Here is a 25,059-nt window from a genome sequence, read left to right as displayed (position 1 = left end):
TGAAAAAAAATAGTTTAAATTGGTTTAGATTTTTTTTTTTTTAATCTGACCAGTATTTTAGATGGGTTTACGTTGATAAGAATCCCGTTGGTTACGTTAGGCAGTCGCGGTCTTTTATTTTCAGTTTTTGCCGCCCCATTATCTAGATTCTAGAAATAGGCTAGAGACACTAAAGTTTGACCGTCAAAGGGGAGGCGCCTGCTGGATCGAGTCTGCTTAGTGGGTCAGGCACCTCGGTGGTCAGCGCCGTGCCACAGGGTATAGGTGCACCGTGGCCCCTGCTCCCCCCACCCACACCCTATCCAGCCTCAGGGGACGTGCGGTGCACTGACGCCTCCACACGGCACCCACACCTGTAATAATTTAATGACTCCAAATAGTGTGTGTGTGTGTGTGTGTGTGTGTGTGTGATCCCGTCTTTACCTCGTACATAACGGACGTCCTGTCTTCATGCGAGGCGCTGCACGTAAAAAGCAGAGCAGTACTATCGGGATTTTTAGTTAGGCAATGCTTGTTCTTTGTTGGCCGAACGTAACTTCAAACACAATAGTTTCATCATGATTGTTACCAGTCAAGGCCGAGCAATACTATTGTGATTTTTTTTATTTTGTTAAGGAATAGTTTCTTCTTAACATGTCGAGTCTTGTGTGCTATCATGACCCTGTGTCTCATTTAGTCCGAAATGAATCCAAAACCTCGTTTCACTTCCGCCCTTGACTGTCTTCCGAGTCACGGTGATGCATCACGCTCCCGCTGAGGAGCCGTTTGCTGGGATATATGAAACGGTGCAATGACCAGAGCTGGAGTGGGGCGGTGGGAAGAAGAGGGAGGGGTGGAGAGAGGATGGAAGAGAGGGAGGGGTGGAGAGAGGATGGAAGAGAGGGAGGGGTGGAAAGACAAGAAGGGAGAAAGACTACGTATACTTCCTCAAGCGACTCTGAACCACACAACGGACTAAAGAGGCAACTGCGGGCTATTGAAGGAGGGAGTGACTGAGGGAAGGATATAGAGAAACGGAGGAGGACGGCAATACATTCTCGAGAGTCTCTGAACCACACACGAGCTAATGAGGCAAACTTTAGGCACTAATGGGGGAGGAAGGGAATCAAGAGCAATATTTGAATAGGTCGCCTGTGTGTGTGTGTGTGTGTGTGTGTGTGTGTGTGTTATCACAAGAGAGAGCGGACCTGCTGCTTGGTCCATATTTCCTCAAGCGACTCTGAATCATACGAGCTAAAAAATTAAACCGGGGCAGCAACAAGGAAGGAAGGAAAGAAAATGGGAATATTTGCATTATTCGAGTGTGTGTGTGCGTGTGTCGTTAGGAGGGCGCGGGGCTGAAGGTGCATTGCGGGAGTAGATTACTGGTCCCGAGGTGCCGTTACGGTGGCGTGATGAGGTAGAGGCAGCGGGAACATATCTGGTGCATGTCGATCACACTCCTGTTCTCCGTGCAAATCCCAAGCCCCGAGCCTCCGCCTACTTTTACCACCACCACCACCATTATTATCATCTGCTTTTATTATGTTACTGCAGGATATTACCACTGCCAGCGTAATCTGTCCTGCCACGTCAATGGTTTCGTTTTTATCTCTTTCTGGTGTGATGTCACTGGCCTGCTCGTCTCATTTTCGCTCTCCTCCTCCTCCTCCTCCTCTTCACCGTGGTTGCTCGGGGCGTGTTAAGATACTCGTTACACACACACACACACACACACACACACACACACACACACACACACACACTCCTCTACGGTAGAAATATAGCCTCGGTTAAATTAAAGAAAAAAAGTGTATTGAGGAACAAGTGAATGTAGATAACAGGGCAGCACTACGACAAAAGAACAGACAGACATGCAGACAGGCAATAGCTAAGAATGGAGGAGGAGCGAGAAAGAGAAAGGAAAAGTAGAGAGGATGAAAACATAACAGAGTAGATAGGAAGAGAAAAATAATATATGAAAGGATGGACACAGAGAGAGGGAACGAGAGAAAATTGGAGGAGAGAGGTAAAAAAAAGAACTTACCTAGAGGAGAAGGAAGGAGTGGCAAGAGGGAAGAAGGGAAAAACAAGTTCTGGGTGAGGGAAAATTGGAGAGGAAGAGAGAGAAAAAAAATAAGGTGGAGGAAAATAAAATGTATATACCTTTAGAGGGAAATGAAAGAATAAGGAAGAGAAATAGTAAAGAGGAGGAGAATGGAGATGGAGGAAAAATAGAAGTTGTGGAGAGAGGAAAGAGTGTAGAGCGAAAGGGGAAAAAAAGGCTATGGAGAAGGGAGGAGTGGAGAAAAAAAAAGTTAAGGAGTGAAGGAGGGAGAAGAGGAAGACTAAAGGGAAAAGAGAAGTTATGGAGGAAGGAAGGGAGGGAGGGAGAAGAGGAGGCCTGAGAGAAATTATAGAGGGAGGGAGAAGTGGAGAACAAGGATAAAAAAGAAGTTACGAAGAAAAGGAGAAGTGGAGAGCGAGGAAAATGAAAGTAATGGAGGAAGGGAGGGAAAAGATTAATACTGAGGGAAAAAAGAAGTTATGGAGGGAAGAACGAAGGAAAAGAAGAAATTGTGGAGGGACGACGAGAGAAAGGAGGGGGAAATAAGTGTAAAAAAAGAAGTTATTGAAGGAGGACGAGAGGGAGAAGGGAAGAACTGCAGAAAAAAAGAAAGAAAACGAAAGAAAAGTTATGTAGAGAGGACGAGTGGGAGAAAATGGGAGGAATGCGGGAAAAAGAAAGAGAGAAAAAGAAAGAAACGTTATGTAGGGAAGACGAGAGGGAGAGGAGGAGAATGAGGGAAAAATAAGAAGAAAAAAAGAAGTGTATAGGAAGGGCAGGAGGAGGGAGGGAGAAGGGGAGGAGTGAGAGAAAAAAAGAAGAAAGAAAAGAAGTCATGGAGGGAGAGAGAAGGGCAGTGCTAAGGGTAGAAGGGGAGAAGTGAGGGGGAAAAAAGAGAAAAAAAAAGGAGTTATAGAGGGCAGGGTGGGTGGAAGGGGAAGGGGGAGCCGAGGCATTTCCCAGACGGTGTGCATGACCGCCCTGCCTCGCCACCTCCGTACTCTCGACCTTCCAATGCCGCCTCCAGCACTTACCTTCCTCCCTCCCTCCCTCCCTTCCTCCCTTCCTGTCTGCCTCCCTCCGTCCCTTCTTCCCTCCACGTCCCCTCACCGTGTCTTCTTCCTTCTTCTACCCCCTCCTCTCTCCCCCTCACCTTCTCTTCCTCCCTCCTCCTCCTTCCCTTCCTCATTCCGTCTCTTCTTCCCTCCCTCCCTCCCTCTCTCCTTCCCGTCCTCCTCCTTATATGTTTCCCGCTAGTTCCTGTCTATGATTTCCACTTCCCTCTTCCTCCTCCTCCTCCTCCTCCTCCTCCTCCTCCTCTTTTTCTTCCTCTTTGTCTTTGTTTTCTTCCTCTTACTTCTGTCTGTACACTTTCCTCTTTCATCTCTTCCTCACTCTTCTCTTTCTCTCTCTCTCTCTCTCTCTCTCTCTCTCTCTCTCTCTCTCTCTCTCTCTCTCTCTCTCTCTCTCTCTCTCTCTCAACCCGTTAGTTTGCAGCCTTCTTTCTCATTTTCCTTTATTTGCACCATTTCGTCTTTCCCTTTCTTAATTGACATTCATTTTGTTTGTTGGTCAGTCAGTCTGTCGATCTTTCTATTTGCTTGCCTGTCAGTTAATTGATTTACTTTCCACGCTCACAGGTCAACTATTATTTTCTATTTTTTTAACCTTCTGTTCGCTTCCTTGATTGGCATTTGTTTTATGTGCTTCGTTTTCTCTGTGTCCGTGAATTTGTGAGTCAGTCCAATTACTTACCACACTCAAAGGTTTTTATATATTTTCTTTTTGCATGTTTGTTGTCCACTATTCCTTCCCCTCGGGCGACTTTAAAGACTGGTTCTATGTAGAGGGCAGCACTGTCGGTCCTTCTGTGCATGGGTAAGTCGCTAGGTTCAGACAGATGGACCCTATTACATATATTTTTCGTAATTAGCACTTATATTACGAACTCTCGCTTTTTAGGCCATATCCTTGAGATCAGTGCCAATGATTATCAGTGTGCTAGATATTTCTGAAAACCAATTTTGCGGATTAATAGATGCATACAACAGATTTATTTTCTCTATCAGTGGTAGTATGTCGCGAGATTGTGAAGAAAAATGATAAAAAAGTGGAGTGTCGTTGTTTTTTGAGTTAATAATGAGTGACATATAGGAAGGAAGAGCTTGGAATGCGGCATCTTTCCACACCCTTCTCATTAATCTGAATATCGAGAGAGAGAGAGAGAGAGAGAGAGAGAGAGAGAGAGAGAGAGAGAGAGAGAGAGAGAGAGAGTCGACATATTTGTATTTAATTGCAATATGTAAGATGTAAAAATAAAGAAAGAAAAAGAGAGAGAGAGAGAGAGAGAGAGAGAGAGAGAGAGAGAGAGAGAGAGAGAATGAGATTTACATAGATAGATTTACATAGAAAATCAGACCACACAGACCCCATGATCCAGACTAGGCGGCCTGTCCTTAAACTAGAGAGAGAGACTATTGGAGGAGGCACTGTCCTATACCGGTTCTCTTCTTGCACTTCAAACGAATAGCGAATACAGTGAACACATAGTCAGATCATTATCCTCGTATAAATAATTCCCAAAGGCTGATAATATTGAATGCTAGTGTACGGCAATGTTTTCCAATAAGATTTAAAAGCTCTCCTTTGTGTTTTTTTCGAATAAAAGATCATAAATACCGACGGGGAGCAATTCCGCTACTAGAACAGTTCCAGCTTTTTACCACTTCCTTTGTGTGTGTGTGTGTGTGTGTGTGTGTGTGTGTGTGTGTGTGTGCATTCGTGTTATCTGTGTGATTCTTCGCCCCCCTGTCTCTCTCTCTCTCTCTCTCTCTCTCTCGCAGGTCATGTTTGGCACACCTACTTTTCATTTACCTTTATTTTTTAATTCTGCAAACTGTTGGACATCCGGGACCTTGCCTTTTTTCATCACACACACAAACACACACACACAGGAAGCTAACTGGACTCTCCTCCCATACTGAATGCCGAGAGAGAGAGAGAGAGAGAGAGAGAGAGAGAGAGAGAGAGAGAGAGAGAAGAGGAAAACTATTGGAGGAGGTGAATATATTGAGGAGAGAAAGGGACTGTGAATCGATGAAGAAAGAGGAGGAGAAGGAAGAGGAGGAAAAAGAATAGGCAAAGAAAGAAGGAAATGGAAGAGGAGGAAGAAAGAGGAGGAGGAAGAGGAGGAAAAAGAATAGGCAAAGAAAGAAGGAAATGGAAGAGGCGGAAGAAAGAGTAGGAAGAGGAGGAAACAGAATAGGCAAAGAAAGAAGGAAATGGAAGAGGAGGAAGAAAGATGAGACGCCAGAGAATGAAAGACAATTTTGACCGTTAATTAGGTTGGTGATAATGACGGAATGTAATTAAGAAATGTATTTACTTTCCATCTAAAATGACTAATTCGGTGTGTCTGTCCTGTGTGTGTGTGTGTTATGGGCTGTCTTTGTCTGTCTCATTGTCTGTCTGTCTGTCTGTCTCTGCGTTCCTAACCTTACCTTCACTTTTTTTCAGCTCTTCTCATATTTGCATCATCTCCACATATTTTCCTTCTCCCCTTCTTCTGCTTTCCTCTTTCCTTTTCCTCTTTTCCTCCTCCTTTCTTCGCTTCCTTTCTCGCACAGCCTTACTCCTCCTTTCTCTTCCCCTTCCTCACATTTTTCTTTCTTTCTTTCTTTCTTGCTCGCTTAATATTTTCTCTCTGTATATAACGTTCTGTCCAGCGTCCTCGAGTTCTCTAAATGACGTCTGTGTCCAAGCCAAACCTCTCAGCAAACTCTCACAATTAACTGCTGGTGTGTGTGTGTGTGTGTGTGTGTGTGTGTGTGTGTGTGTGTGTGTGAGGTGAGCAGGCGGGATGAGTGGCTGGGAAAAGGAGCACAACAAGGAAAGAGAAATAACGGGACAGGAGGTGAGAGAAAGGGAAAGGAGGAGAATGGAGGGGAGGGGGGGGGGAGATAGTAGAGGGAAATAGGCGGGGATGAGAAGGAAGGGGAAAGGAAGAGATGATAAACAAAGAGAGATGAAAATTAAAAAAAAAGCAAAAACAGAAGGGGAAAGGAAAGAGAAAGGAAGGGAAGGAAAGGAAGTAGGAGGGAAGGAAAAGCAGCGAGGGTGGGGGATTGAGATAGAGGGGAGGGTAATAGAGGGAAGAGAATGAAGCAATTGAAGGGAAGAGACCAGGAGGAAAAATAATGGAGAGGAAGGGAAGGGAAAGAAGGTAATATGGTGAAGGAAAAGCAATGAGGGTGGGGGATAGAGATGAAGGAGAGGGTAATAGAGGGAAGAGAATGAGGCAAGGAAGGGGAAGACATGAGGTGAGAAAACAAGGATGGGAAAGGGAGAGGAAAGAAAAAATTGAAGGAAATAATGAAAGAAGGAAAATAAGTGAGGATGGGTGATAGAGATGAAGGGAAGGGAAGTTAAGGGAAGAGAATGAGGCAAGGGAAGGGAGGGAAGAGACGAAATTAGAAAACAAGAACGAGAAAGGGAGGAAAAGGGTAGGAAAGAAGGAAATAAGGAGGGAAAGAAAACCAGTGAGTGAGGCGAATGAAGGGAAGGGAAGCTGAGGGAAGAGAATGAGGCAAGGGAAGGGAGGGAAGAGACGAGATTAGAAAACAAGAACGAGAAAGGGAGGGAAAGGGTAGGAAAGAAGGAAATTAGAAGGGAAGGAAAAACATGAGAGTGGGTGAAAGAGATGAAGAGGAGGGAAGCTGAGGGAAGAAAATGAGGCAAAGAAAGTGAAGTGACGAGGTGGGAAAACAATAATGGGAAAGGGAGGGAAAGGGTAGGAAAAAAGGAAAGAAGAAGGGAAGGAAAAAGTGAGTAAGGAGAGATGGAGGGAAGGGAAGTTAAAGGAAGGGAGGGAAGGACGAGGTGAGAAAGAAAGAATGAGAAAGAGAGAAGGGAAGCAAAGAAGGAAATAAGAAGGGAAGGAAAAACAGTGAATGAGGGGAATAGAGATGAAGTTAAGGGAAGTTAAGGGAAGTTAAGGGAAGGGAAGGGAGGGAGGAGACGAGGTGAGAAAGCAAGAATGAGAAAGAGAGAAGGGAAGCAAAGAAGGAAATAAGAAGGGAAGGAAAAACAGTGAATGAGGGGAATAGAGATGAAGTTAAGGGAAGTTAAGGAAGGAAAAACAGTGAATGAGGGGAATAGAGATGAAGTTAAGGGAAGTTAAGGGAAGTTAAGGGAAGGGAGGAGACGAGGTGAGAAAACAAGGACTAATGATGAAGGTGAAGCTACGGTAACCTGAAAGAACGTGAGGAATGCCGTTGTCTGCTTTGTGTCGAGTGTGTGGTGGGGACGTGGCGAGTGTGTGTGTGTGTGTGTGGAAAGAGGGTGTGGATGGCAGAGGTTTAGTTTAAAGTTTCCGGATGTCCGCCCTACTCCACCTCTCTCTCTCTCTCTCTCTCTCTCTCTCTCTCTCTCTCTCTCTCTCTCTCTCTCTCTCTCTCTCTCTCTCTCTCTCTCTCTCTCCCTGACAGTAAAAATAATAATAATAATAATAATAATAACAATAATGGTTGTACTGATGGTGACTGATGAGTTTGAGAGTGGTGATGATGATGATGACAGTGATAATAATGATGCTTCTTGTAATAACGAAGATTAGAACACTGAGCCACACGAGAAGCAATAGGTGGAGGAGGAGGAGGAGAAGGAGGAGGAGGAGGAGGAAGAGCCGTAGGGTGGAGCCAAGGGAGGTGTAGCTACTTGAGAGAAATGTTAACTAATGAAGTGGGTTTTTAGGTCTGGCGTAGAGGCTGTGCGTGAGTGCGTGAGCGTCGCAGCGAAACACGACACTTGTTCTGTTAGCTGTGCGATCAAACGGCGAGGACGATCATGTTAGGAGTCGAGTGTACGGTAAAAATGTATGCATGACTGAACCTTCGTGTTTGAGAGAGAGAGAGAGAGAGAGAGCAGCAATACCCGCAGAAAAGGGAAGAGAAGAGAAGAACGAGCAAGAAAATTGTTTGGGATATTTTTGCTGAAATGTCAAAACTCGGCCCCGGAAAGTTTGAATGAGCAGAATTTTGCCATTTCTTTCACCTCGGGGCGCGGGAGGCGAGGATAATGAAGGGACCGTGGATTTGTACGGGTGTCAAAACAGCTTACAAAAACACTTCTAATAATAATGAGAACAACAACAATAATACAAAAAAATAATAATATAGACACCTGTAGCTTGTGAGTGTGCGGAAAACTCGAGTGACGCAAAGCAGATCAGAGAAATAAAATGGAAGCAATGAAATGATATAGGAAGATGTCACCTTAATGAGTGTTTTTAGTTACCTGGGAGTCACCTGAGAGGGTCTTAAGAAGGGGAACGGAAATTATGCTGTAAAGTGATATACAACGGTGATACAAAATGAGTGGAGAATAGAATAATTGTTCAGTGAAATGGTGTTACAAAAAGAAATTATGAAAAAGAGAAAATAGGAAACACGAGATCGGGAGTGGAAAAAAAAATGTGAGCATACGTTTACCAGTAAAATACGGAACAGCAACAAAACAACAACAAAATAGAATAAAATAAAAACAAAAAGAAAAATGAAAAAAAAAGTTCGAGCAAAAAAAAAAAAAAAATAACAGGATTAGTTGGCGAAAATGAAGGTGAATATGTACGCACCAACAATACAAAATATGATATGAACAAACGCAGTCCATAAAAAAAGAGTATATAAACAAAAAGATGGAAAAAATAAATAACGAAGAAAAGAATCCAGAAAAAATGAGAGACGAGTTTGTGGGAGAAAAAAAGAGAAAATACTTGACAAGAGAATATACAGCATGAACAAAGTTAATTATATATATGGAAGATTATATACACACAATGAGGGGGAAATGTTGCGAGCAGAAGGAATGAATTAAAAAGATAAATATAAGTTACTGAGGGGAAATTAAGAATGATGGTGGTGATTATTATTATTATTATTATTATTATTATTATTATTATTATTATTATTATTATTATTATTATTATTATTATTATTATTATTATATTATTATTATTATTATTATTATTGTTATTATGACGATGATGATGATGAGGAGGAGGATAAGGAGAATAAGAATAATGTGAAGAGGAATGGGGAGGAGAAGGAAATGGAGGAAGAGGAGAAGGAGAGAGAGGAGGATGGAGGAGAAGAGGAGGAGGAGGAGGAGGAGGAGAGGAGGAGGAGGAGGAGGAGAAAGAGAAGCATAATGATAATGGCAATAAATAAAAGAAAAATGGATAAAAACGAGAGAGAGAGAGAGAGAGAGAGAGAGAGAGAGAGAGAGAGAGAGAGAGAGAGAGAGAGAGAGAGAGAGAGAGAGAGAGAGAGAGAGAGAGAGAGAGAGAGAGAGAAGGTGAGAGAGAGAGAGAGAGAGATTAAGGCAGGTAAAATATGAGGGTCTTTGAGCAGGTGAGGCAGGGAAGAAGAAGAAGAAGAGGAGGAGGAGGAAGAGGAGGAGGAGGAGGAGGAGGAGGAGGAGGAAACGATATATCTGGAGTTGGTGACGAGTCTTGAAATTATAGAGAAAGAAAACTTTGTAAGGAGAAGGAGACGAAAAAGAAATAGAGAAGAAGACGTTGGAGAAGGAAGAGGAGGAAGGAGTGGATGGACAGACAAGGAAAAGGAAGAAAAGGAGTAGAAGGAGTAAGGAACAGAGACCAGCAGGAGGAGGAGGAGGAGGAGGAGGAGGAGGAAGTGGAATAAACGAAGAAGGCGGAGGAGGAGTAGGAAGAAGAGAGGAAAGTAAAATGCGATACGGTTCTAGAGATAAGTTAGTGAAGATGATTAGAGGGAGGAGGAGAAAGATAGCGAGGAAGAATTCTTGGAAAGGTAAAATGAGGGAAGAGGCTGATGACTGAGGAGGAGGAGGAGGAGGAGGAGGAGGAGAAGGAAGCGAGTGACATATTTATTTAAGAAGGGAAAGTTTGAGAGGAAGGTGAAGGGACGTCATCAAGGGAAGAATTTTTGTTAACTGGGGCGAAAATTCTTCCAAGTTTTGTTCCTCCTTGTTGTTGTTGTTGTTGTTGCTGCTGTCTTCTTTTTTTCTTCTTTTTCTTCTTTTTCTTCTTCTTCTATTTCTTCTTTTTCTTCTTCTCTTTGTTCTTTTTCTTGTTTTTCTTCTTCTTCTTCTACTTGTTCTTTTTCTTGTTGTTGTTGTTGTTGTTGTTGTTGTTGTTGTTGTTGTTGTTGTTGTTGTTGCTGTTCTTCTTCTTCTTCTTCTACTTGTTCTTTTTTTCTTCTTCTTCTTCTTCTTCTTCTTCTTCTTCTTCTTCTTCTTTCGTCAGCTTAAGAGTCTGGGGTTGACGCCATTCACGAATTCTCTCCATTAATTCCTTTCCACTACATCTTCCTCTCCTGTTCATTATTCATTCACTCTCCGCCTGCAAAGCTACATGATTACCGCCTTACCACTATAAGGGATCATTTATCACCAACTCAACTGCAGCTGCTTCCAAACTACTCCTTGCCCTCGTTAAAATCCACATACTTCGACTTACTCTCTCTTTAGCATATTTGGTCATACTATTAATACACTGAAAATCATAGTGTTCGATGGGGGCAATGTGATCCCGTAAAAATGGCGTAGTACTATTGTTGGAACTAACCTCAAATGAATGGCCTAAGAATGCAGTGCTTGTAACATGGGCGCATCTTTTCACCAGTTTTTTCAGACGTTTTCGGTTCTCTCAACAAATATTTTCAAAGGCCACGAAGGACATTAGTCGGGTTTTTATGAGTGTTTATCACATATAGGGTGCAGGAGTCTTGTCAAACCATCACTAGGCTTATAAGAGTACCCAAAGAAATACCCACAGCCTCTACGAAAGCCTTATTAAATGTGTGTGTGTGAGCTTTGAAATGTTTGAGAACATGTGCCAGAACTGTCTCTCTCTATCAAATACATGGTGCAGGAGTCTTGTTAAACTATCACTAGGCTCATAAGAGTACCCATAGAAGTACCCACAACCTCTACGAAAGCCTTATTAAATGTGAGTGTGTGTAAGTCTGGAAATGGTTGAAACTATGGGCCAGAACACACACACACTCTCTCTCTCTCTCTCTCTCTCTCTCTCTCTCTCTCTCTCTCTCTCTCTCGACCGAACTTCTCCGCTAATGTGAATCTTGGAAAAAAATGTAAAGTTCGGGGAAATGACAAAAAGTGATTCGCAACAAAGAACTCATCAGGTGAAGTTAACTATTCCCTGCAGACTCCCACTCAGCTCCTGGGATGAATTGTATTGATGACGATGACGAAAATTAATTCACCAAACTCTCACTCTCTCGGCTTTTAGAAGAAGTGCTGAATAATGATAATGGGAAGGAGGTGGAGAAGGAGGAGGAGGAGGGGGAAGACTAGGAGGAGGAGAAGTTATAAGAAGAGGATGGAGAAGGAAAAGAAGAAGCAGATGCAGAATTTGGAGAAGCATAAGATGAAGAAGACGGAGAAGAAAGCAAAAAGAAGATGAAGAAGCAAAAAGAAGAAGAAAAGAAGAGGAAGATGAAGAAGAAAAAAAGAAAAAGGAAAGGAAACGGAAAAGGAGCAACAAGATAAATAAAAAGAAAAGAAAATCGAAGAAAATAAAGAAAGAATATGGCTTTTGGAGTGTATAAGAATGAGTAAATGAGAGAGAGAGAGAGAGAGAGAGAGAGAGAGAGAGAGAGAGAGAGAGAGAGAGAGAGAGAGAAGCCTCGTGGCGGTCAACATTTCCTCAAAAACTCCATGGACGCCGGCCGGTCACGTATCACCCGACAAACCTCCTCTCCTTTACGCAACGAAACTAACAACCAATTATATAACATCTACTCCACTTAACCGGCGTATTTGATCGGTCAGTTAAGTATATTGACCCCTCTTTTGGCCACTCCTTTCCATTATCTTTTATAGGCGCAGTGCTCAGCGGAGTTTTTGTTTTGTTTCTTGTTTTTTCCCTTGAACAGTTTACTCCCCTCTCCTCCTCCACATTCTCCGCCTTTTCCATCACCTCTCTGCTCCTTTCTTCGTCTTCTCCTATTCCTTATTTTTCTTGTCTGTTTTTCCTCTTCCTTCTCCAACGTCTTTATTTTTTCTCTCCTTTCTTTGTTGTAAAAAAAATAACTATATCCTTCTTAAGCCTTCACTTCCGCCTCTCTCCCCTGCTCTCCTCACCTTTTTATCAATTCATTTTAGTTCCTCCCCTTCTCCTGCTCATCTCCTTGTCCCCTTCCCTTCCGTGTTGCTCATCTCCTTCTGGCTCATTAATTATGCTGTTCCTCTCCTTACTTGCCTCTTTTGTTATGATTCCCCTCTCTCTCTCATTTCGTAATACCTTTTGAACTCCTCCTCTTCCTCCTCCTCCTTCTCTACTTCCGTTTTTTTCCCTGTTTCCCGTTTTTCTTTTCCCTCTCTCTCTCTCCCTCTTCATTTTTCCTCTACCTTCATTTCGTTTTCTATATCTTTACTGTTTCTGTTTTATCACATCTCCTCCTCCTCCTTTATTCCTTCTTTCCAGTCTTTCTATTTTCTCCGTTTTTTCCTCCTTCCTAAAATGGTTTGTCTTCCTCACCGGCTTCTCCTTCCCTTCTATTTCAGGCAAAGCTTCAACTCTTTTTCTCCTCTTTCCTTTTTTTTTGCCTCCTCTCTTTACATTCTGCTCTTCTCTCCTCGCATCCCTTCCGGGCCTCTGCTCCTCCTCCCTTCCTCTCTCCCTCCAATCATTCGTCTCCTTTTTGTTATTTCTTCGTTATTCTCTCCTTCCTTCCCTCTCCCTGCTCTCTACTTTTCTCCTCCACATCTGGCATCTTCCCGCACTTCTCTCTCTCTCTCTCTCTCTCTCTCTCTCTCTCTCTCTCTCTCTCTCTCTCTCTCTCTCTCTCTCTCCTCCTTCCTACCCTTCTCTATTCCCTGGTCATCCCTCTCTGGCATCTTCCATCACTCCCCCCATTCATGTTTTTACCCCTTCCCTCCCTTCCTCCCTTCCTTCCTTCCTTCCTCTTTATCCTTTGTCTGTGTAAGGTCAGTGAAAGTCTGTGCCCTTGACCGTCATCCATTTAACAATTTGAGCTGAAGTGGTGCAGTGAGTGGCTTTTTGTGTTTGATTCCAGTGGTGGTGGTGGTGGTGGTGGAGTGGGTTTTAAAGTGGTAGTGTTGGTAAGTGGAGATGGTAAGAGGTGGTCGTGGTGTTGGTTGTGGTTAGTGGTTGAGTGGTGAGTAGTGGTAGTGGGAGTGGCTGTGGTGGTAGAGTGGTAGATTCGTGGTGGTGTTAGTGGTGGTAATAAAAGTGGTGGTGATGGTGATGGATGACTGGATTGAAAGCGTGGAGGTGTTGGTGGATGAGTTAATGGCTGTAATGGGGGGAGGATGAAATGGGTTGCAGTGATGATGGAGGAGGGGGAGTATACCTAGATGTTTGGGTGGTGGTGGTGGTGGTGGTTGTGGTGGAGTGGTAGAGGTAGGTATGGTTTTGGAGGATGAGTACTAAAAGGAGTGGTAGGTATGGTAGGGTGATAATAGTGGTGGTTGAGATGGTAGTGGTGGTAGGGATGGTGGTGGCTGAGGAACGTGGCAGCAATAGTTGTAGTAATAGTAGCAGTTGTTGTGATTGTGGTTGTTGTTGTTGTTGTTGATGGTGGTGGTGGTGGGTGGTGTTGTCCTGCCCTATGCATTATACAGTGGCACATATAACATCCGGTTCTGTTTAAGCGAGGTTCCGCCCTTTGTATGTGTGTGTGCGTGTGTGTGTGTGTGTGTGTGTGTGTGTGTCCCAACTTCCACCCCTTCCACCCGCCTCTCCCTCATCCCCTTCCAGCCCTCTCCCTTCTTCCTTCCCTTCCTCCCCTTTATCTCCCCTTCCTCCTCTTGCAACCCTCTTTCACTCCCATTCCCTCTCCCTTCTGCTCTCCCCTCCTGTTCCTTCATTTCCTCCCCTCTGTCTCTCGTTCCCTTTCAATCCCCTGTGGTGGTGGTGAGCGGGCGTGTTAGCATTGTGTAAGGTGGTGATGGTGGTGGTGGTGGTGGTGGTAGGGGTGGCTAGGAAAGTGGTATCATAAAACAACGAGGATACAAAGAGGTTGCGAGAGCTCATTTGGGATTAGTAATAATAATAATAACAACAAAAGTAATAATGCTAAGAGGTTCCGAAGCAGTAGAATTTATTATCCAACTTGTGGACCGTACTTACTTGTATTTGAATTTTTAATGTTTAATGCTAAAGTGTTGTGCAATTAGAGAGGATTATGGTGATTAGGAGGAGGAGGAGGAGGGGGAGGAGGAGTAGGAGGAGGAGGAGGAGGAGGAGGGAAAGAGGAAGGAACGGAACGAGGAGCAGGAAGAGGAGGAGGAAGAAGAGAAGGAAGAGGAAGCTAAGGATGGAGAACAGGAGGAGGAGGAGGAGGGAAAGAGGAAGGAACGGAACTAGGAGCAGGAAGAGGAGGAGGAAGAAGAGAAGGAAGAGGAAGCTAAGGATGGAGAACAGGAGGAGGAGGAGGAGGGAAAGAGGAAGGAACGGACGAGGAGCAGGAAGAAGAGGAGGAAGAAGAGAAGGAAGAGGAAGCTAAGGATGGAGAACAGGAGGAGGAGGAGGAGGGAAAGAGGAAGGAACGGACGAGGAGCAGGAAGAAGAGGAGGAAGAAGAGAAGGAAGAGGAAGCTAAGGATGGAGAACAGGAGGAGGAGGAGGAAGGAAAGAGGAAGGAACGGAACGAGGAGCAGGAAGAAGAGGAGGAAGAAGAGAAGGAAGAGGAAGCTAAGGATGGAGAACAGGAGACTGAGAACAAGAGGATGAAAATAAAACATGGGAACGTGGAGAAGCAGGCAACAGATATTCGGTTGACATGATGAAGCTGAGTTCTTAAAGTGAATAAATCATTTCATCAAATATTTCAAGACGTTCAGAATCACTTGCTCTACGTACACACATAAACGTTCAGTTCATTCCCTCGCAACAAAATAAGTAGCAATGCAAATCCTAAAAGAGTTAAGCGTTTTCTTACTTTATCTCCGGGAAGGTTGTTTCAGTGGTGGATAACTTGGCCTCTGAGAAAAAAAAAAACTACCGATGTTTGTTCTTCATTAACTTGCTTGAATAGGCGAGACTTCATATACGGGACAATACCGCCCAGAGAAGCGTGAAAAGGGTAGGCCTGTATTAAGTCCCGGCAGCCATCTCTTTTATAACGCTTGGGTCGTTCTTCATACGGTTGTGCCAAGAAAAATGTAAGGAAAAAAAGATAGGATGATGATGATGAGGAGGAGGAGGGGGATGAGGAGGAGGAGAAGGGGGATGGAGGGAACGCAAAGGTGGAGGATAATGAAAAGAAAGAGGAGGTGGAAGAAGAGGAGGAGGAGGAGGAGGAAGGAGAGTCAAGGGGAATGAAGACAATGAAATGGAGCAGCAGAAAAAGTGAGGAGGAGAAGAAAGAGAAAGAGAAAGAGAAAAAGGAAAAGAAGGAAGAGAAGTAAAAAAGGAAGAGGAGGAGGAAAAGAAGGAAGAAGGCGAGAACGAGAACAAGGAGAAGGAGAAGAAAGAGTAGAAGCAAAAGGAGGAGGAGGAGGCATTAAACGGATTTTACCTCATAGAATAATGCGTGTATAATCTATTACGAACCTTTAATACTGCGGTTTCCCCTCCTCTCTCTCTCTCTCTCTCTCTCTCTCTCTCTCTCTCTCTCTCTCATAGGCCTTGCCACGCTAAAACCACCACGTCACAGACACGTTCGCAGCAACCATGTAAAGTACGGTACAGACACGATACGTACGGTTCACACACACACACACACACGCACACACATGCACACAGACACACACTTCCCTCCTCACGCACCGCACGACCCTAACCACACACACACACACACACACACACACACACACACACCATGCATGCTGTTCTTCTAAATCATGCACCTCGGTTACTGAGTGCCGTTTCTTATATATACTTATCCGTTTTTTTTATTTTTTTTTATCTTTTTCTTTTGTGTCTCTTATGTAATCGTGACTAACCTTATTGTCTTCTGCCTTGTAAAAAAAAAAAAACCCATCTCGCATTGAAATAACGTTTAGAGACAAGCGCCACCACACACACACACACACACACACACACACACACACATGGGGGGTGGTGATGGCGTTCAAGGGGATGTAGGGCGTATATGGTTGATGTGGTGGTGGTGGTGGTGGTGGTGAGGGTGGTGGTGATGGAACTGATGGTGGTGATTCGTTTTCTTAAGTGGTGGCGAATTCGAGATGGTGGTGATAGTGGTGAAGGTGATTTTCCGTATTGGTGGTGATGATAGTGGTGGTGATAATGGTGATGGTGATGATGGTGGCGGTGATAATGGTGGTGTTGATAATGGTGATGGTGATGATGGTGGTGATGTTGGGTGGTGATGGTGATGGCACGTCCTTGTTTCCGCGCCCTCACCACCACCCCTCGACCGGAAGCGGAGAGAGAGAGAGAGAGAGAGAGAGAGAGAGAGAGAGAGAGAGGGCGTGAACCTTACCACATCCCTGAACAAGGAAGCGTAAAGTCACCATAAACTCGAATCCGTCACTCCCCTTCGCCAGGCGCCGTTAAGGAGTACAAAAAGCTGCCTCCTCCGTCCCGCCCCAAGAGGAAGGCGAGGAAACTTTCTAATACTAGCGGAAAAAAAAGTCTCGAACTCCTTGTGAACGATGGAAAGAGAAACTGAGCGAAACTATAGAGAGATACATTAGTAGTCACGTATCAATAACATGTTTTCGTCCGTTTTTATATTGGTTCATGTTTTTGGGTTGGATGTGTGAGAGAGAGAGAGAGAGAGAGAGAGAGAGAGAGAGAGAGAGAGAAAGGGGGGGGTAGGGGTAAGAGGAAATATCAGGAAAGGGGAGAAAGAGGAAGATAGAGATGGAAAAGAAGGAAACGAAAGTAGAACAGAGAATGATAATGAACGAATTGGAAGGAAAAGAGGAAAATGGATGTATTAACCGTCGTCTAAACAGAATATGAGCGAAATTTAAAGGGAAGCACAACTGTAAATACGTTTAACTAACACATGTGTTCACCCGTTTCATATTGCATCGTGCCTCCAGACGGGACGCATCCACGATATTGTTTGCCTGTGTACACTCTTTCCTCACTTCTTTTCTTCCAGCCTTTCCTCTTTTTCCAACCCACCCTTCCATTCCAGCGCTTCCTCCCCTTCCCTTCCCTCCCTTCCTCCCCCTCCAGCCCTCCCTCAGGCGGGTTTAGAAGGTTAACACTCGATGGCCTGAGGGCGGGATCTTCCTGTGAGGTGTGGCACTGCCTGTCACAACAATTATTTATACGTTTAGAACCAGGCCAGAGAGTAACAGCCTCTTTTTATTTATTACACTCGACTGCTGCAGCAACAGGAAACAATCCCTTAATGTATGGCCCAGACAAAGGGATCGCCCGCCTTGATGTGCGTGAGGGAATACTCGTGCAGGGGCGGCGTGAAACACTATATGCTACAATAACTCCAGGCATTGTCGCTAGTCGTGGCAAAAACAACTGTACGGTACATGGTGGGCGTGAAACCGTGTGCTGCAATTGCTATTTATGGTCAAAATATATGTAATGGAATAATTTCAAGATCAAACTAGTTTCAACCTGTTCGCATCCGTGTAAATCAAGCTATCTGGATTATGAATATTCAAGTTATCTTTTTGAGTTCAACACGTCTGATGGATTCCGCCCACACACACTGAGTGACTGGTTACGTCGTTCACAAAAAGCTTCCCCCTCACAAATCCTTCCTTAAAGTTTATCTCTATATTTCATCATTAATTATTTTTCTTTTAGTGAGCGTGTTACCGCGATGTGCTTTCCTGTCACTGTCGAGGCGCGTAATATTTACTGCGCGAGAAAGCTATTATTCCTTTTTTAATCACTGTTGTAATGTGTGAGTGGGTGGTGTGTTGAAGGGCTGTGTGGTGTGTAGCTGATGTGCGCTGTGTGGCCGTGGTGCGCGTGTGGTGTGGGACTTGCATGCTGTGTGGTGTATGACTCTGGGGTGTGGCATGAGACTGTTAGCATGTTGGTGTTTAATAGCCGTATAATGACTTGCCTTTTTATGCAAGCAAACGTGAGAGTGAGGGTTCTGTAAAAGCCAAAAGGGAGCGTCAGGTGAGAAAGTTCAGGAACCATTGCGCAAAAGAAAGGTTACGTATGATGAGGTGATTGATGGCTCCCTTTCTCTTCAACAGGAAACGCTTGAATATCCCGTTAAGAACACTGCTCGAGCGTGACTTGCGGCAGGTGTTGTGTACCGGATCAGCGCCACTCACTCATGTTATTGTGATGGGATGACCTGATGAGAGAACGGGATTACACACACACACACACACACACACACACACACACACACACACTGACGCTTGACACCCACACTTGCACAGTTGACCCACCAAAAAATATAACAAAAAAGAAAAAGAGAAAAAAAAGCTTATCCATACACTCGACATGCACACCAAATCTTTTAATGCTGTTCATGTCGAAATACGCCCCGTGATGACTTCCTTCCTCTGTGCCGGCTACACACACACACACACACACACACACACACACACACACACACACACACACACACACACACATGAAGAGGTAACAACAGCCCGATTTTCTCTGTTCTGGTCGCTGATTATGTAGGTGTGTGTGTGTGTGTGTGTGTGTGTGTGTGTGTGCAGCTGTTTTGAAGTAAGTGTTCATTGCTTTGAGTCTGCAGTCTTCATGGGTCTTTTAACTCTGTGTACCAAACTTTCGAGCCATGAAAGATCAGCGGCTGGTAGAGGATGAGCTGATGGAAAGGATAGAGGTGGTGGTGGTGGTGGTGGTGGAGAGGAGAAGAGGAAGATAAGATTGAGGAAGAACAGTAATAAGACCAGGAAGAAAAAAACAGGTGCTACACAAGGATAATAAACATATAAGATAAAAGATGTTGAGACGGAGAGGGGAGGGAGCGAGATAGATAAGGAAGATGAGAAAGAGAAGAATGAAAAGGAAATATGATGCACAAGAAGATGAAAGAAAAAAAAGATAAAATCTCAAAAAAAAGAAGATTAGAAGACGAGCGAAGAGAGAAAAAAATAAAAGAAGCTGAAGATGAACGCGTAAGAGGAAGAGGAAATGAGGACGAGCTGGAAAAATAAAAAAAATAAGAATAAGCACACGTGGGGAAGGTGTGCTGAGAGAGACAAGATGTGCACTCGAGCGGGGGATGTGAGGCTGCGGAGATGTGTAAGAACCTGCAGCACTGTCATATTCTTAAACATATCGGCTCCCAAGCACACACATTTCACAAGGCTTTCGTAGGACTTCAAGGCGTTTCCATGAATACCTTTATGACCCTGGTGGTAGAGTGACCCTTCTTCTGTACCGTGAACATGAGAAAACACGCATTAGAACCCGATTAATCTCCTTTTCGGGGTTTGGAAGTAGTTGATGTGAGAGTTGGAAGCGTTCTGAGATACCGACTTCCTTCTTCTTCCTCTCGATGTCTTCTGCAAGTCATGAGGAGACGGAGATGAGTCTTTATACCACGTTAGACTAGGTTAATGAGAGAGAGAGAGAGAGAGAGAGCGCTTTGCAATTTATTTACCAAACGTTTTAGCTTTTTCTCCTCCTCTCTTCGTCCTCCTTTACCTCTTCCTTCTCCTCCTTGTCCTCCTTTTTCTCTTTACTTCCTTCCTTTTCCTCAATTTTTCGTTATTTATTCTTTATTTTATTTCTGTCTCCTGCTTTTTTGCTTTGTTGTTGTTGTTGTTGTTGTTGCTGTTGTTGTTGTTGCTTCTGCTATTGTTCATCATCATCATCATTATCACCACCATCATCACCATCTTTTACTTTTTCCTCCTTTCTCTTCTTTTTCTTTTTTTCTTTTTTTTCTTCTTTTTCTTTTCTTTCTTCTTCTTTTTCTTTTTCTTCTTATTCTTTTTCTTCTCCTCCTCCTCCTCCTCCTCCTCCTCCTCCTCCTCGTCCTCCTCCTCCTCGTCCTCCTCCTTCTCTTCTTTCTTTTCGCGTCCGTAATATTCGTGCAGCCAAAGAGAGGAACGAAGAAAAATATAACCGTCTCTCTGCTGCCGATGGAAAATGTTGACATAGTTTGCGACAAGAAGCCTTAAGTTTGGCCCTTATCTGCACCCACTCGTTGCTAACTATGTTCTCCGAGGTTCACGAAAGAGGAAGTTTTGACATCCATAAGGGGCGTAACAGGTTTGGCGGGGACAGAGAAGGTGGGCGGAGGCGTGAAGCAAAGACAGAGGGCAGGCAAGGGCGTGAGGTTGAGATGATGGGCGGTGAGTGAGGCAGAGAAGGTGAGGGGAAGCATGAGGCAAAAGAGAGGGAGTAGATGGGGCGTGAGGTAAAGAGAGAGGGCAGGCAAGGGCGTAAGGTTGATATGATGGGCGGGGAGTGTGACAGAGAAGGTGGGTGGAGACATAAGGAAAAGAAAGAGAGTAGATGAGGGCGTGAGGTACGGAAGATGGGCGGAAAGTGAGGCAGAGAATGTGGGCGGAGGCATGAGGCAAAGAAAGAGAGCAGTATGGGGAGTGAGATAGGGAGGATGGGTGGGGAGTGAGGCAGAGAGGGTAGGCGATCTCCTCCCGAAATTGACCTCTCTTTCTGCCACCTCTTTGGATTCTTTTTAGGAGCAGCGAGTAGTGGGCTTTTTTATTATTATTGTTTCCTTTTTTTTTGCCCTTGAGCTGTCTCCTTTGTTTAAAAAAAAAAAAAAAAGGAAGAGAGCTGAGGGATGGGCGGCCGTGTGAGGAAGAGAGAGCGGGAGTTGGCGTCAGACCCGGCTTCCACTACCACAAGCTTGCGTGTCTGCTCTGCGGCCGCCGTAGTCACGCAGGGGCTCAAGGGGCATTTATTCCTCTTCGCTTCACGATATAACCACATAGCAAAGAATACTAAGTCTTTTAACTGGACCGACACGAGGATGGTCAAGCGTCACGAGACCCACATCGGCGGGGCACGACTCGGCGAGGCCCGCTGGGAAAAACCAACATGACCACCGATCGCGGCCAAGTCGTGCCGGGGGCGAGGAGAGAGGAGGAAGCAACACCGTCACGGACCAGAGTGACAGATAGATAGATAGATAGACAGACAGACAGACCGATAGATAGACAGATAGATATATAGATAAATAGATTGAGAGATAGATAGATATATAGATAGACAGATAGACAGACAGACAGACAGATAGATAGATAGATAGATAGATAGATTGAGATAGATAGATAGATAGGTAGGTAGATAGAGACAGATAGAGAGGGAATATATATAGTCTGTTCCGCCTCGTTGCCTTTGGTCTCTGGCGTTGGTGATAATGAAGATGCTGATGAAATAGAGGGGATGTAGTGGAGATGATGGAGGTAGTGGGGATGGATGTCAGGCTGGTGCACTAGAGGTTATGATTATAGTGGTGATGATGTAGATGGAAGTGATGCATTGGTGATGACAAAGATGGCGGGGAGGTGTAGTGATGATGGTAGCTGATTGATGCTGTTGTGAAGGAGATTAGAGGTGATGAGGGCGAGTGACTGAGCTGCTCTTTTCCTCTCTGGTGATGATAGTGATGGTGAGGTTGCAGTGGTGATAAAGATGAAGGTGATGTAGAAGTGATGGTGACGAGTGATTGAGCTGCTCTTTTTCTCTCTGGTGATGATAGTGATGGTGAGGTTGCAGTGGTGATAAAGATGAAGGTGATGTAGAAGTGATGGTGACGAGTGATTGAGCTGCTCTTTTTCTCTCTGGTGATGATAGTGATGGTGAGGTTGCAGTGGTGATAAAGATGAAGGTGATGTAGAAGTGATGGTGACGAGTGATTGAGGTGCCCTTCTTTTTTTTCCTTTGGAGGTTAAAATTAAAGCTGAATTGATATACGAACGCGTAGCTCGAACCCACGTGACAATCTGTATCCAATCCAGACTTCTTGGATGTGCGAGACTGCAATTTATAGATTACTCAACCCGTCACCACCCTACTTCACAAACGAGTATAGCAGAGCACCAGATGGCATGACACACAGCTCGTAGTATTAATATAGCTATTCTGTTATGTTGCGTCTACTTGTTTATCTTGCTGACGTCACGGAAACAAACACAATAGATGATCAATAGATGCTTCATAAATTTCCGTGTGCAGTATATACCTCTGAAAATGGATGATGGCGGTAGTGCTGGAGATAACATTGTGGTGGCGAGCACTAACCTGACACACACATAGATGATTGAATACCAGACGGAAAGGGCACCCGCACACCGCTCTCAGCAGTATTAAAAGTCTTGACACACATAGATGATTGAACCCAAGACGCGGACGGCACCCACACACCGCTCTCAACAGTATTAAAAGTCTTGACACACAAAGATGATTGAACCCCAGACGCAAAGGGCACCCACACACCGCTCTCAACAGTATTAAAAGTCTTGGGTCGTGAGAGTAATTGCTATAGGTAAAATTGTGTCCAGGTGAGAAATGTTTGAAGACCAGTGATTTAACGCAAGTAAAGGAGTGAGCAACAGGTGATGGGAGGCATATAACTCTCGTATAGTGATTTTAGGAGGCTTCAAAAAGGGTCGTGAGGGGAAGGCTAATAATATACTGTGCCGCTGTAAGAAAAAGACAATTGAAGAGCGAATTTAATGCAGTAAACTAATTATTTATCTTCATTTATTCAAAACTTCACTGTCGACCGTTTTCTTCTTATTTTCTTTCCGGCATTTTCCTCCGTTATTTTTGTTTTATTTATTCGGCCTCCTTCTCACTCAGTCTCATTTTTCTTTCTGGCATTTTCCTCGTTATTTTTATTATATTTATTCGGCCTCCTCCTCACTCAGTCTCATTTTTTTCTTTCTGGCATTTTCCTCCGTTATTTTATTTTATTTATTCGGCCTCCCCCTCACTCGGTCTAATTTTTCTTACATCCTCATCTATCTATTTTTTTTTTCGGCATCATCTTCCGTCTTCATATTTTTTTGCATTGTTTTTTGGCATTTTTCACAGTTTGTCTTAATGGAAGGATCGTGTCGCGGGTATTTTTTTTTATCCTCCACTCCTCTTTCCCGTCCCTGATCTGTCTTCATCGCAACCAATAGACACAAGGCAACGGCATATGACCTCGTGAATCTGCAAAATACCTCCTGCATGGCGTCACCTCTGCTTGCCTCCCGCCTCGATACTTAGGGCCGTATTTTAAGACGCCATCGCTTCTCACATCAACTATTTCTAAAGGTCAAAGAGGGGATCAATCAGGTTCTAATGAGTGTTTTTTTAGACTCATGGTACAGAAGAAGGGTCAAACTACCACCAGGGTCATAAAACTACCCCTGGGAATGCCCACGACTCCTAGAAAAGCCTTGTCAAATAGGTGTTCTTGGGCGGCGAAATATCTTATAATACAACCCTTACACACGCCTCGCCTCCTCTTCACCTCGCTGCCTCAAGGTCGGTGGGTGGGTGGACGGGCGAGGAAATACCCGACTCATGTTGATCGTCGGTGCTGTTTGCGATCCACGTACAGCGATAGAAGGTCATTCCTCGGCTTCCCTAAGTTCCGTACATACCTTTCACTGTTTCTTACGACGACTGGTTTATGAGATATTGGTGTTAAGTTATATCTTGGACACACACACACACACACACACACACACACACACACACACACACACACACACACACACACACACACAGGAATAATCTCTGCTCAGTTTGGAGAGAGTTGATTCAATCGGGGTTTATTACCGCCACCAGTATCCCCTCAAGCCGCTCGGAGACTCGCTGGACACACTTCTGGTTACTCAAAGTCCAGTTACCTGTCAATTTAGCAGCACACCTGTCCACCTGTTGCCTCCCCTTCCTCCTCCTCCTCCTCCTCCTCCTCCTTTTCCTCCGCCTCATCCTATGTTCGGGTCCATAGCGGAGAACTTCGAGTGTAAGACGCCGGGAGTAACGTTATCTTTCTTATCTCGATGCTAAGACCTCACCTGGGATATGCATTGCAGTTCTGGTCCCCTAATTATGATAAAGGACAATGAATTACTGGAGAGTTCAGAGACTACGGAAATTAAATCACCCTTTTTGTATCAAGCGACTCGGGGCCGATTCTGCAGTCATCTTCTTTTGTTTTGAGGGAGGTAGTTTATCCGAGGGAGAGAGCGAGGGAGGGTTGGGGAGGAGGAAGAATGGGCTAAGTTGTTTATGAGAAGATACGTGTTGGAGGCACCGAATGGCTTGCTTGTTACGTTGTGGTTGGGGGCGATGACTCTACCGTTCCCCCTCCTCGTTGTTGTTGTTGTTGTTGTTGTTGTTGTTGTTGTTGTTGTTCCCTCTCTACTTATTTCTTTTCTCCTCTTCCTTCTCTTTTTCTTCTCTTTAACCTCCTTTTTTCTCATTCTTCTTCTTCTTCTTCTTCTTCTTCTTCTTCTTCTTCTTCTTCTTCTTCTTCTTCTTCTTCTTCTTCTTCTTCTTTTCTAATATTTTGGTCTTAATCTCATGGCATTGATATTTCTGCCGTTTCTATCCATTATCAATGTTAATGCTTTTCATCTTTAATATAATGACGTGTTCTTTCTATATTAGTTTACATTTCTTTTTTATACACTGTAATTTAAATGTTCTCTTCCACCTGACGTACTGAAGTGGGGGTCTCTTTACAGGTGTCCGCCAGGTGACATCGAGGCTTCTACATCACCGTCCCGACTGGCAGGTAATTATTGTTCATCTGGCACCGTTTCCTTCCCTCATCATCATTTGTTTTACGTCACTGCTCTCCCATTCCTCCTCTCCTCGCTCACCCTAACCTCTCGTAAACACACACACACACACACACACACACACACACACACACACACACACACACACAGCTCACACTTTCATTCCCGTTCAGGCCATTCAGAGTCCCTTCCTTTTTTTCCTTCCCTTCCTTTTCTTCAAACATCCACTCGCCACCACACACTTCTGCACTCTTCCGCATTTCTTCACTGACATACACGCACAGGTCACTTCTTACATATCAATAGCATTCATTACAAGTGTAT

General features: G+C 44.3%; 1 protein-coding gene across 1 annotated transcript in view; it reads left to right on the top strand.

Moving 5' to 3' along the window:
• LOC127001567 (uncharacterized) overlaps positions 1–25,059 on the top strand; it is a 75,695-nt gene that overhangs the window by 1,827 nt on the left and 48,809 nt on the right. Inside the window, exon 2 of the mRNA XM_050866316.1 lies at positions 24,679–24,728. The gene's annotated coding sequence lies outside the window, so the exon portion shown is untranslated. The remainder of the gene's footprint in view (positions 1–24,678; positions 24,729–25,059) is intronic.

This window comes from Eriocheir sinensis, chromosome 21 (assembly GCF_024679095.1).
Source record: "Eriocheir sinensis breed Jianghai 21 chromosome 21, ASM2467909v1, whole genome shotgun sequence".
Lineage (NCBI taxonomy): Eukaryota > Metazoa > Arthropoda > Malacostraca > Decapoda > Varunidae > Eriocheir > Eriocheir sinensis.
The sequence above is the reverse complement of the archived record's forward strand: the minus strand, read 5'-3'. Positions and strand labels throughout refer to the sequence as shown.